The following is a 14,739-nucleotide window of genomic DNA, read 5'->3' on the forward strand; positions in this document are numbered from 1 at the left end:
TCTTCCTTCCAATGCAGGGCTGTCCTCTTTGGCGTCATCAGAGTTCACTTTGGGGAAAGATTGCTTATCCTATTCTCTTACCCACGAATTAGTCACTTCCTTCTTCCTTCCTGGGGAATAAAGTCTCTGATCCCTATAAAGAAATCTTTAGAGATCATTTTGCAAGAGAAAGAAGGTACAAGGGCTACATGGGCCTGTGTTCACTCCAGGTTGGATATCCAAGTGGTTAAGAACACAGAGTTTGACAGTGGACAAAGTAGGTTCAAGTCCCCAATCTGTCCTTTGCGCAAGTTAATGAGTAACTCTGGAATCTTTGCTTCCTCATCTGTATTACAAAAATAATAATAGCACCCACCTACCAGGGCTGCTTTGAGAATTAAATGCATTTAACATGTATTCTTAGCACTCCGTTCCTGGCTACCTTGGTATCTGTTGCTACAGGTGCTTATTGTTGCCATGTTGCTGCTGTTGTTTTGTAAACAACATTATCTGGCCACTAGAGAGATAAGATGAAAACCTTACCTCTGCAGTTCATAGGAAATGAAAAATCATATGTAGCTTCTAGTTGGAAACCTAAGAATAGCTGTAGTTAAGTTTCTGCTTAAAAATAACTTGCACGTTTTTAGGCTTTTAGAATCCAAGGTGCTTTAGAGAGCATCTTTATCAATTGTGCTGTTTTATAGAAAACAGAAGCTCAGAGAAGTGAAGTGGCATTTCTGAGCCAATCAGCCAAAAATCAGGCCAGCTAGAAATCTTCTGAGCCCAGTCCCGGATATCTCCTACTGGATATTCCTTGAGCTGCTACCCTTTTCTTGGATTTAATCACTTTGTGCCTCTTCCACCTTCCTCATCAGTCCCCATGGTAACCTGAGCACCATCTAAAGACACTGCTTTGCCAGGGATCGAGAAGATGACGGTAACACATCTTGCTGCACAGACATTGCTGCAATGAGTCTACTTCTCTATGCAGACAAATTTCCACTCCACTAGAACTGTCCCTACTGTCACTCCTACATGAGCTAATGCTGCTGAAAGTGATGTGCCGACATCTTTATTAATATCATGGGTTAAGGGTCTAGTCCTCCCATTTGAATGTTGCCATTGAACTCTTGTTGATAAGAATTGCACTGGCATTCTGGAGTGAGCATCAGTGATATAAAACACAAGGAAAATATGCTAGATTTGTCATTCTTCACTTTGAGAAAGCAGAGTCAAGGCCTAGTATAGCTACCAGAGATGAGATAAAGTAAGACCCTGGGTGGAAATCACTCAAGGTGCAACTATGGGGAGGAGACCCTAACCTGGCCTATCAGGTGCATTTACTCACAGCGTGCACCAGACAAGCACTCTGCCCTGAATATGCACCTAAATATGCCTTGCAATCTGCTACCTCTGAACTTTTGTCCAAATTGCTCTTTCCATTTTCCTCTATTATTTAAAATTATATAGGATTCTGTGTCTTTTAAAAAAGTATTTTTAGTACCGCTGTTTTGCTGAATAACCATTACTCAAGGAAGCAAGTACTTATCACTGCCATGTCACTGATAAGAAACTGGCAATTCAGACGCATGAGAGGACTGGCCCTGGCTCACAAAGGTCATCTCTGCAGTCAGGCCTTCTTCATTCTCCAGTACCCAGGTTCAGAGAATTTCCGTATGTGGGTGTCAGTGGAGCCTCCAGTGCTGATACTGGACATAAACATGAGATCTCCTGGGTTTGAATCCTGGCACTTGTCATTTGCTATTTGCTTGTGGTATGAGCCTAAGCCTGTTATTTAGACAATCCAGACTAGACTCAGTTTCTCCATATGCAGAACGGGAATAACCATAGTTGCTGTGTCAAAACATTGAGAGGAGTCAATGAGTTTTTATGTGCAAAGTGCTCAGAACAGTGGCTGGCACAAAATACCTGCTCAGTAAATGTTGCTATGGAAACTACTCTGCTCCCTGTTTGAATTCTCTCTGCTAAGGCTCATGTGAAATGCCATGAAGTGTTATTCTGACTTTTTGTAAATAGATGCAATTCCAGCCTCTTTCAGACCCTGTAATCATTTGTACTTTGCTCATAGCACATAGTGTGTTCTGCTGTGCACTGGAGATATCTGTAAACTTGCTTTTCTCATCTTTACTCCCCACTTGCCTGTGAGTGCTGTGGTATCAGAGAGAGCCTTCTGATATAAGTACATCCCCTGCAGTGCCCGGCATGGTGCTCCTTGCCAAAGAGAAAGGCAGTTGGCAAATGTTGGTTACGCTGAACTCAGTCAAACCCCAAATTTCAGTTCTCACTAAGTCTTAGAACATTAGGACTGGAAATCCTGGCTTCTGGCATAGGGAAAGATACTTGTCCAAAGTCATGCATGTTTGTGCCAGAAATAGGCATGGAAACCAGATCTCCATTCTACCAGCAGCCCTGGGCTCCACCCAAAGCACTGGGCTGTGTCTCTCTCCACGGAATGGAGGAGAAAACAGCCTATGTACCAGAAGTAAAGAGAAAAGGTTGGGAGAAATGATAGCACACAGCTAAGCTTCAGCATCAGTACTGCTCACAGAATAAAGATGCATGAGGGATGCATACCCAGAAGCCTACTAGCGGGGAAGAACATGAATACATTGCATAGCCAATAAGGTAGTTTCTCAGAACTAACTTGGTGTACTCTGCTGCATGAATGGATCAGAAGCCCTGCAAGGAAAAAGCTTCTGGATCCTGAATATATTAAAATGCAAACTTTGAAATGGTTCTTCTTCTCTTTCCATTTAACATGGAATCTAAACTGATGTCCTCAAACTCTGGACTCCAGAACACCTTCTTTTTGCTGAGACTTGCTCATAGAGGAGACAGTTCTTGTACATAGAGGCTGTTTTTCATAGTTCTCTGCATGATTATCTAATCTGGTGGGAATGAGGAAAGGTAAAATTCTTTTCAGCCTACGCCCCAGAGCCTCTTCTCCACAGACTATTGTCATGTTTCTCCTTGTTGAGGCTTCAGATAATGTTTAAAATGTAAAATGAATCAGAGATAATTCTGTACTGGTCAGCTTGACTTGACCAGAGAAATATTTTGATATCTGGTACTGTCACATCTTGTCTTCCAGAGTAAGATAAGGTAAATAAGCTTTAAGGTGATAAGCTTTCCCATCATCTCTGATGTAAATCCCTTAAGGTGGGGGTGGGCAGTGAGAAGCTAGTTTCTGATGACCGTGGGTAGGGTTTTAGAGGGGCACAATAAGCAGGCATAGCCCTAGAGTGGGGGACTGCTGAGGCTTACAGCCTAACTTCCAGCTTATTCAGATGATGACAACTGAGGCTGCCCTTAACCACCAAGTGAGCCTCTGAAAATAGGGGCACATTGGCTTGTCAAGTCACGGTTAGTGAGAGATAATTGTTCACAACACAGCCTTCCTGGGGAGAAATGCCCAGATGGCAAACAGCTCTGACCTTGGGATTTGGGGAGAGGTCATCTTCTCCTTTTGGTCTCTATATCCAATACATGAGTCATTTTTAAAACATTTTTAATGTCAAAGATAAAAGGTGCTTGTAACAGTTAAATTGTGAAGGTGAGCTCCGGGAGAAGTGAAAACTACTTTTTGCAAAGGAAATTGATCTGGAAGTCATTTCAAACTATTAACTGACTTGACAGTACTCATTTATTTCCTGTAGATTATTACAACCAGTTATTGTTGCTATTTCAATCCATACATTAGTTTAATAAATATACTGGGGAAACAGTATATGATTAGCCTTCACAGTTCACACACCATCTTACCAACACCATAAACCATATATGAAGCAAACTGGCACTAACTTATTATAATCTTTGCCTTAAAGAGCCACTCTCTTTTTCTTGACTGGTATCAACTTCCATACTGCTCCAAAGATGAGCCATTAGATATGTTAAATGCATATTTTTTTGGATGGCATTTTTAAATTTAAGTTTTGCCTGGGCACAAGGGAGCTGACTTGACACTATGGATCCCATTACTTGCAAACAATGCCATTTTCTGTTATATCAATACCTTCCATGTTGATAGAAATAGCAGTGGTAAAGAATGAAAATTAAATTGGCCTAAAATTTTTGAAGGTTAGTGGATTAATAAGATTGATTGCTCTTTATTGCGGTTTTTCAATCTTATACTTAATCAGTGTCTTCACTTAAAAAAAAAAAAGCAAACAAAACACCTTTATTCTCTTTCTCACTGAATACTCCATCGGCTCATAGCATCCTGAGCTGTCATTTAGTACCTTCTAGTAACATATAATAAGCCCCCGCTGATGCTGTTGAGCTATAAGTTCCTTGAAGTCAGAGACAATCTGACATGAATAAGAACCAGCTCTGCAGGTCTGTCCCTCTTTGTGCTAAGTCCTGGAGGCAGTACTCTGCAGTGCAGGGTCAGCAAATGCATGACACATATACTCCCCCGTTCTGCACCCAAGGCAGACATCACTAATTGATCATGGCATTCTTTCCAGTTTAGCCCAGTCAAGGCCTCAGAGTCCTCACCATCAGCATTCCTAGAAGCCAGTACCAATTTATCAGAATTGACAGACTTGATAAAGCCTATTTTCTGGCCTAGCCTTAATGGTTAAAAGCAAGGGCTTTGGAATTGGACTGACCTGAATTCAAGTCCCAACACTACCACTTACTTGCTATGTGACTTGGAGGACAGGTGTCCAAGTGCCTTAATCTCAGTTTTTCCCACTGTCAAGTGACTATTCCTCCCATCCTTCAGAGGCCTAAATTTAGGAATTTCCTCCTCTGAGAAACCTCTTCACAAGAAGCCGAGTGTGGCTGCCTCACTAGGCCTCGGAAAACATCCTAAGCTTACTCTTGGTCCTTCTTGCTGGGACAGTGATGGACCCCTTCCTTTTAATATACCCCACTGGTGAGTGAGCTCCTCTAGGGTAGTTACATTTCACAGTTACATTTTCAGAGCCTGACAAAGGCCTTGATACAGTAAATAGCTAAAAATAGACAGTACCATTAATGCATAAAAATCACTTAAAATCATTTAAAAATGAGAATATGACAAATGTTCACAAAACATTAGCTCTTTCATATATTGTCATGTTCCATGACTTTGAGGATCAAAGAGGACTGTTTACCATGGAGCTAGCTTTTACTATGTACGGTTTAATTTTGGATCCTATTGCTCTTCAGCTGCCAAGAATTCCAAGGGTATCTTTGCTTTCTGCATCTTGAGACAGTTTTATTCCTTGAAACAGGGCCATATTCCTCTTCCTCAGTTCCATAAAACCTAACTTGGTGTAGGGCTTGAGAATCTGCATTTCAATCATGTTTCCTGATAATGTTCTGATACTGGTCGTGGACCATTCTTTGAGAATCACTGACTAATGGAAGAAAGGAGATAAGAGGAACACTCTTGCCTTGAGAAGAAACTAAGTTTTATTTATCTGCTCCCAGACTGGCAATGATCTTTATTTGAATCCTGCCAGCTGTATTTGCAATCAATTTTCATTAAAGTCAAGGAAATTTATACCTAAGTATCAGCTGCAGGACCCTGCTGAAGGATAAAAAAACCAGGGTTTCTAAATTTTGCTGATGGAGCTTGCAATTTACCCCCTTTCTCAGTTGACAACTAGTGAAATGACTTGATACTTTAATATCTCACAGTTAATATCATAAGTTTGCAGGATACTTCATATTTTTTCAGAGTGTTTTCATCCATATTATCACATTTGATTCTTATAATAACTGCTTTAGTGAGGAGGCAGGCGGGAATTAGCATCTTTCTTTGAATGACAAAGCAGAGTAAATCAGGACCCAGTATCCTCAATTCTTTGCCAGGTTCCTTTCCATGATACCAACATAGTCTCTGATGCAAGTGTCAGTTCTGCTTTTGAGCTCCCTTCACATACTAAACTTTAATTTATTTCAGATTGGTACAGATACTTTGACCTAGAAGACATCCTCAGGAGACCTACTGATCAGAAGGTTCTTAGGCATTTGGGGATAGAGATTTCATTGACAGCCTCAGGAAAGCTTTGGACTCTCTTAATACAATGCAGGTTTGTAAACATATAATACAATTTACATACAGCTTCAGGTTGTACATGGACCTATTAAGTCCAAGGCTACCATGTTTCATGACTTCAAGAGGCATCACTCCCAGTGAATTAACTGTGGCCCTGTAAAGATCATCCACAAACCATGGAAGAAGAGATGAGGCCATATACTCAATTTTGGCTGGGTGGTTTTTGTGATTTTTGTGATTAAAACTCAGATTCAAGAACTTAAGTGATTTGTTTTAGGTACCAGAGCCAAATAAAGGCAGAAATGGAATGGGAAGCAAAACTTCCAGAAGGCAATATGGTACTGTGGAAGGGAATGGGCCTTCGAGTCAGAGAAACTTTCATTCTCAGTTTAAATTATTTACTGGCTATCAGACCTTAGTTAACCCCTCCAAGATTCAATTTCCCCATTTTGCAAATAGGAATCAGGAAAACAAATAATGTTTAAAAACTGTATTCTGAAAAGGAGCTTCTAGTCTCTGCATTAAATGAAAGGCAATCTGTCAAGTGCTAACACTGGTTGTGGCCCCCAGTAAGCACAAATTCTCTGTCTCCTGAACTATTTTCTCAACTAAAGTTCATATGTAACAATGGGTTAAATTTTCTTGTATCTGAGGGCAGGTAGGTAATATGTTTGGTTGACCAGAGACCATATACATTCAGGTCCTCTGGATCATATAAATCTATAGACAGTATCATTACTTAAAACTATGCCCACATGATCTGATATTCCTATAAGTGATTATGCCATAGGTCCATGTAGAATCCCACAGACATTTATCTTTTAATTATGGCCACAAAAAAAGAAAAGAAAAATCTCACCAAAAAGGAAGAAAGCCTAGACTATAGTAGTGTCTGGTTCTCCACACATTTTTCAATGATTACTTCAGCCTGTATAAAATTAATTCTTCCCATTACAAAGGAATCACATTATACTTCCTAATCTACAGAGTGTAATGGTTTTCACCCTAATTTTTCATTGTATATTTGCATCTAATTCACATTTAAAGGTAAGCAGAATTTATAGGTCACTTCACTGTATATATTTCATTGTGTATCACACATTAAAAAACAAGATCCTTGTTTTAGCTTATAACTGAATCCTAGAATGTCAGGAGTAAAAACACCCATAAGGGCTTCATCTAATTCCTACCATCATAGGCAAGAGGTGGATGCTTTAGGATGGGGAAATGGTGTCCTCAAGGTTAAACAGTGAAGGTGTAGGACCTACACTTGAGGTTGCATTTTTCTGACTCCAAATTCAGTATTCCCACCATATTTTTCCTAGCCTGTTTCAGATTTTAGGAGGCCAGAAAGGCCTAGAAGTTGTAGTATTTCCTATTCTTCATCTTTTTCTGCTTTCATTGTATTTTTCCTAAAAATAAATTTGGTGGGCAATGGAATAAACATACACATTCCTTTTTCCATTTTAAAAGAATAGTCTCTTTTAATGGTCTCTACCTGCTGGTTTTATAAGACTCCCATTATGATTACACTCACCAACACATTCCATATTATATGGGCAGTAATCCAGCTCTCTTGCCAGTACCATGGGCTTTGTGACTGCCTGATTATGGAGGGAGGTCTTTCCCCAGCGAAAATGCCCTAAATCAGCCTTTTGGAATAAGTAAAATTTTCCTCAACTCTAAGTGACTGGCTTGATGGAATAAAATAGTCAAAGAGTTCGAACAACTTAAATACAAGGATGAGTTTGGGGGTTCCTGATCTATCTAAAGATTCAACTCTTTTTTTGTCTTATGTCCCATTGGTGCCACAGCCTTATCCCTATGGAATCTCAGGAAAAATATGCACCTTTAACAAGACACTCCATTTCATTAAATAAATTAATAGGACAGAAAACAGTCTAACCAAACTGCATTTCTGATCATAGTCCTATTAAGCTATTAAGATCTGTCCCTGGCCTGAGTGAGGTCAGGACTGTGTGTTATCTAACTCTACACAGAGGGATGGCTGTGTGAACGTTATGAGGTCATTATTCTGAAATGTCTCCATTACTAGCATTGTCAGGAAATGGTATATTCAAGAAAGTAGTAAACAAATTTATCTTGTGAGTAGCTAAATAATTTCAAATGTTTTGAAGAGAAAAAAATTCCTACTGGGTTCTACACATGCCCCTGCTTTTGTAAAAAAGAGCTTAATATACACAACATCACCTTGGCTGATATGGTAGTGTTGCAGATGATAAATATTTTCATAGCTGAGCACTGTATTTTATACTTTTTTAAAAATTCCTCTGGATTTCCTGCAATGGGATCTGGCACACAGTAGGCATATGATAACCGTTGCTGATTAATAATCATGAGCATTGGTATATATGATTATTTAAGGACTCCTGAGGTACTGGAGTGTTTTGTTTTTGTTTATTTGTTTGGATGTCTGGACAGCTTCATTTTTGGAGAGCATGTAGTCTCCACTGAGTCTTCCCTCCTTGTCGGCTGTCACTCCTCCTTTTGTGAGCAGCCACCGCTCACTCTACACTCACCTGCTGCTTTTTTTCATCTGATATCTGTTGTTAACAAGGTCAATGACCAAGACTATGAAATCACTCAACTCACACTTACGTAGTTTTATAGTCAACATGCATTTATCCGCAGGATGCAAGAGTGTTGTGATTCTTTCATCTGGCTTAGAAAACTTACTCCATATTTATATATTAGAAGTTTTCCAAAGTTGTAAGGTTGTTTAAAGTCCAAAAGCTGGTTAAACAGGGACATTCATAGGATAAAGTGCAAACTATCTCCATAGATTGTAATATTCTTAACTAGAAAGTTTAAACCCTATATACTATCTGTTACACTCACCATCCCAGCCCCGCAGAGATTTCTAGTCCATCCACTTACATTCTTGCTAAAGTGACAAAATTTTAAGCCAAATTTCTAACCAAACAGATTACCATTGGGGGAAGAAAATCAATACACAAGAAACCACATAATCCTGTTATTTTCTAGTTGTTATTATATTTACCCCACACATATCCAGACTCTTGATAGTCATAATAGGATGTGTGCATTCTAAGTGGAAGAAAATAGTTTGAGGAAAATCAGAGAGGCCAAAAACATAGTATACATGTGATCTTTCTTTGCGGGGGCGGGGGTTAGGGATAGGTGTTGCCACCAGCTATTTAGGGTGATAGGAATGTATAGTATATCAAAAGGACTTAAGGCAAAAAAAGATAGAAAGGAGAGTAAACTCAAATAATAGATATAAAGAGAAGAATAAGCAATATTAATTGATTGTGGAGACCCACTATAGGAACTAGATGAGGGAATGGCCTACTCTGAAGTATACTTTAGTTGGTTAATTCTATATCATCTTACAGATTGAGAGGGGGTGACCCAGTGAAGATCAAAGGCAAGGAGAACAATTAGGGGATCATGCATACAAGCATACCCACTCTTCCTAATCTCAGTCACAAGGACCAAATACCATCTTTTCACATTTCCACTCGGGGAACCTTAGAAAAGACTAGATGACCGACACAGAGCCAAAATCCGTATCATACTTCCAGATAAAAAACATGACTAATAACACACCACTCTAACCCAGAGAGAATAAGAGTCAGCAGCCTATACTCCTGAGGATCAAATGGCTGGTTTATCCACTTTCTGAGAACAAAATGGCAGCCACCTTACAGATACACCCTGGACCCTTCATGTGGACATTTAGCTCTTAAAAACAGGAATGGAGTATGATTTCACTAGCTCTCTAATTTTCTGAGTATTTGATTGCTTGGCTCAGAAGAATCTTCCTCTCCATACTAAATGTCTACAGCCTTTCTCATCATGCCAGGAATCTTCTTTATACCTAAGGGCAGGGAATTTCTTCATATCTCCATGCTTTTACCCAGAAGTGTCCTTCTATCTGACATGCTTTACTCTCCAAGTTTCCCTAATGATAATACTAGAAGACAAGAAGGAGAATACTAGAAGACAGGAGCAGCAGTGGTCATGATAAACATCTGAGTACTTGCCCTAACAGAGCCCTCTGCTGAATTCCTAGTGTATTACCACATTTCAAATTCCCAACATTCCAATTTCTGTCATCTCAAAAGTATAGATGAAAATGCTGGTGCAGAGAAAATAAATAACTTGCTGAGGTTCACATAGTCAAACACTCAGAGATAGGAAACTTAATAATCGCTGACCCTCCCATTAACTTTTTTTCTCTTAAATTTCTAAATGATTACATTTTTAGAACAGTACTTCTCTACAAATGAGTTGTAACCCGGAAGCTAGGGGAAGAATGGACAGAGAGTTATCTCAAGGACCTGAAGTCCTAAGCTTTACCCAATGATATTGAGTGTTACCTCAAAAGGCCACTAGATCCAGGGATCCTCCTTCAGAGGAGTTGAGAAATGTCCCATGCTAGACTTCTCTGTCAGGAAACAAATTCAGGAGTACTTGTGGGGTTTTGTTTGTTTGTTGTGGGGTTTTTTTTTTGGGGGGAGGGGGTAATGAAGGGGTGTTAGAATCTCTGAAAGATATAATGCTGACATGATACATGCTCTTTTTACCTTTAAAAGAGTTTCCATGAAGTCTTTTGCTTGTCCTGTGGCTGACCTTTTCTGTTGTTATCAAATATCTACCATCAGTGTCTAAGTTGTCTTGTTTAGACAGTTTATACTCCCAAGTACAGATTCTATGAAAATCTTCTTAGGCTTGTAGCATTTTCTCTTCTGGTTATGTTCCTTAGTTCCAGGTACTTGACACCATCCTCTGAAAATTCTTTACTGACATCTTTTGTAACCATTAGCATATCTTCAGGGCTAGTAGTAAGCTGATGAATAATTTGAAATATCTGGAAGCATTCTTCTAATGTTCTTTTCTTTCTTTTGTCAATGACAGTTATCTGATCATGGATTTTAAGGTCTGGCTTCTTGGTTATTAATTTCTTCATGGAATTGGAACCAATGAGTCCATTCAAGTGGACATGAAGTTCCACTTTAGATAATTCTGAGTAAAAGGTTGCCTTCCGTGGCTGCTGTTCTTCCTTCATCATGATTTAGCAGAGTAAGTTCCCCCAACCCTTTTATTCTTTGTATAAATAATACAATCTGTTTCAATCAGTAAGTTTTGTGGTTGTGAATTTCCTTTGGCTTGCTTTACTTTCTAATTTTGATACAATTCTGTATATGTAGCTATGGGTTCAGCTTCTCTACCATGATGGATCACTGCTCTTGAGTCTCTACTGGCCTTGTGCCTGTAGAGACATGAGCATGGGGCAGGTGAAGTATGGAGCACCACAAACAACATTCTCAGCAAGAGTTTCTTGGCCGTGTTGCTAATTCTGGTACCACATGTGGTTCTCCACTCATCCACGGGGACTGTCACATCTACTCAAGCACTGTGTGGCACTGCCTGCATGTCCTCCCCAACTTTTCAAAAGTCCATTGCCCTTAAGCTTCAGTTAGTGCTCAAGAATGTACTCCTCCCTTTGAAGGATACTACTACCTGCTGTATATTACTTGGATCCATATGATGGCAACTTCTATTTAAAATTCACTCATTCCATAAATTGTTATTAAATGATACACTATATGATATGCACTGTGTAGGCCCTGAGAAGATAAACTGCTATCCTGGAGGAACTCAAAGACTAGTAGGTAGGAAACATAAATGATCAGAATATGGAGTAAGGAGAATTATGAACCGGAGTCAGCAAAATTTTCAACAGGAACATAAAGGAGAGCATAGCTGGGATGCCTGGGTGGCTCAGAGGTTGAGCATCTGCTTTCGGCTCAGAGCGTGATTCCAATCTGGGATCGAGTCTTGCATTGGGCTCCCTGTGAGGAGATTGCTTCTCCCTCTGCCTATGTCTCTGCCTCTCTCTCTGTATCTCTCATGAATAAATAAATAAAATCTTTTTTTTTAAAAAAAAGTAGGGCATAGCTAACCCAGTTAAGTGCTTCTAGGGGGAAGTGTCAATGAATCTGGGACCTAAACAATGAATGGGATTGTGGCAGGTGAAGAATGGAAATATCTCTGGCCCAGGTAAGCAGCATTTGCAAACTCTTAGTATCACCACACCTCTCACAGAGATGGTGATCTTGAAATAATGGGATGAGTATATTTCCATGGTTGATTCCAGAGCCAAACAGACTTCAGTTCAAATCCTGATTCCACAAATTCCTGATTTTGTGACCTTGATAAAGGAATTTGCATCTCTAACCCTCAGTTTCTTATCTGGAAATGGAGAGTAGTAGTAGGGTATTACTTACGTTGTTATTACTTACGTTGTTGCAAGTATGAAAATGACCTAATGGTATATAAAGGAACACAGCGCAGCAGCTAGACAAAGCAAATCCCCAATGATAGTGGTAGTGATTGATAGTGATAGTTGTTAGTAGGTCCACCTAGATTATGACCTCTCTATGACTAGGATCTGACTTATTCTTTGTGCTTCTCATTTTGCCTTGAATTTCACAGACTTAATAACAAATATTCAGTAAATTCCTGCTGACAGATTTGTTTGTGTGCATTTTCCACTAATTCATTAAACAAATATTTATTGAACACTTAGTATGTGCCTCATTCTGTCCATCACGCTGTGGACACAAGAGTAAACAAAGTACATTCCTAGAAATTTCATCCTAAAATTCTGACCAGTAGTCTCATAACATTGATGGTTACTTATACTTGGAAATCAAGTTTGGAAAATACCATCTAAAGCATAAGAGTCACCTGACTTGTTAGTGATAATAACTGTAATTCCACTTGATGTTTCTGGAGAAGCTGATTCCTTATCTTAAGAACTCTTCAACCAATTTAATGTTTTTCCACCTGCTACTTGGTCTTGACTGAATCTAAAATGATGATTTCCACTTCATTCCACAATCCACATCATAGGTTTTCCCTCCCACCCCAGGTCCTTATCAGCAACAGACCAATTTGTTAATTTGCTTCTGTTTCTCTTTCTTTTACTGCATTCTGCTGGTACTTGAGAGGCTGCCTGCCTGCATAAAGAGAGGAGTGGATTATCAGTCAAACAACTTAAGTTTTAACCTCAGTTTTGCAACTAATCAATTTTGATATATTTTTCATTTATTTTTTCAATGAATATTAATGGAGTGCACAATAGAGGCACAGCATGTCCTGGTTGAGGGATCAGGTGTTAGAGTCAGAATGCCTGAGTTAGAAACTAGCTCTGCTATGTTTCAGTCATATAATCATGGGTAAGTCATTTGATCGCTCAGTTTTCTGATCTACAAAACAGGGATAATAATCATATCTACCTCACAGGATAGTTGTAAGTATTAAAAACAGGTAAAATACCTGTAAAAATCTTCGAACAGTGTGCCTGAAACTAGCAAGTTCTCAATAAATGTTAGATGCTCTTATTTTATTGTTGATATTTATTGTTACTCTCAACTGCCAGGTACCGTATATGGTACTGAGGAAATAGTGTGGGGGGAGGACAGACATGGTGTTTGTCCTTAGAGATCTTACTTCTGTTAAGTGAAGGAACATTAAGCAACTAAACACTCATATGAATACATAATTGCAAATTGTGATGAATACCATGAAGGAAATGAACAGGATATGGTAACGTAGTCTAAGGAACACAATTTAATATGAGACTTAAAGAATAAATAGGAAGTCAAGTGGTGAAGAAGGGGCATATGCTATGTGTGAAGGACAGTCCAGGAAGAGAGAACAGCATATATAAAGGATCGAAGACAGAGACCGAAGGGTGTTTGTGGTTACTGTGGACACTGAGGTAGAGACGAGGCTAAGGCAGTGGGGCAGGGTCCAAGTCATGCAGTGGAGTTTGAGAGTTTTCCTATGGGCAGAGGAAAGCTACTAATGACACATGGTTTCTTTTCTGGCATACAGACTTCCCAAAACTAAAGTGAGAGGATTATATATATATAAAAAAAATGCTCTCAAGCCCCTTTAACACTGAAGAATTTAAGATTCTGTGATGACTAACAATAACAACAAGGAAGTGGTTTCTGGGAACAAAGTAGAGAAAAAACAAAGAAATAGAGGTAGGAAAGGAAAGAAAGACGATTGGATATGGAGATAAGAAATAAGGAAAGAAGCAGCTGACTAAAACTTCAGCAGAGACCTAAAGTCTAGAAATGAAATGTTTAATGCTCAGTGTAGAGTTACAGACTCAGAACCTATTACATCCATGTGTGTGTAGGTGTGTTTGACTTATGCATGTATTTGTGCATTCACTGATTTGGCAGGAATCCAAACTGGGGGAACCTTTCCATGGCAGACAAATAGGTCTAATGGCCTGGAAGCAGAGAGGGGGGAAAAATGCCATGTCAATCATCTTGGTTAAATGCATGATTACTGGATATAAAGATGCATCTGGAACAGCTCCTGCTGGAAAGCTGGGTGTTCAGGAATTGAAATGCTTGCTGAGGCATGGTTCAGCGGCTCCTTTCAGGAGCTGCTCAGTGGAAATCAAACAGAATTACATTAGGGAAAGGAGTGGCTGAGGAAGTACTCTCTGGAACAGAAAATTTTATTGGGATAGGAAAAGAAAAAGGAATTTAGTCCAAAAAGAAGGACTGACTCCAAGAATGCTAATTTGTTCAAGCCTTCCAGAGCCCAGAGGAACTTGAGCACTTCTTGCTTTAATATTCAGACATGTTGGTAAAAAGAAGTATGCAAGGTAGTGAAAAGCAAAAAGAAATAAGTATTCTTTGGGCTCCGATTTCTACTTTCCACCTGAGTGAGGG

The 14,739-nt window shown here is 39.3% G+C and overlaps 1 protein-coding gene and 1 pseudogene across 4 annotated transcripts in view; both read right to left on the reverse strand.

Annotated features, from left to right (window-relative positions):
- GRIA1 (glutamate ionotropic receptor AMPA type subunit 1) overlaps positions 1-14,739 on the reverse strand; it is a 306,425-nt gene that overhangs the window by 169,447 nt on the left and 122,239 nt on the right. The window lies entirely within an intron of this gene.
- On the reverse strand, positions 10,302-11,247 carry LOC144311901 (N6-Methyl-AMP deaminase-like; annotated as a pseudogene).

This window comes from Canis aureus, chromosome 4 (assembly GCF_053574225.1).
Source record: "Canis aureus isolate CA01 chromosome 4, VMU_Caureus_v.1.0, whole genome shotgun sequence".
Lineage (NCBI taxonomy): Eukaryota > Metazoa > Chordata > Mammalia > Carnivora > Canidae > Canis > Canis aureus.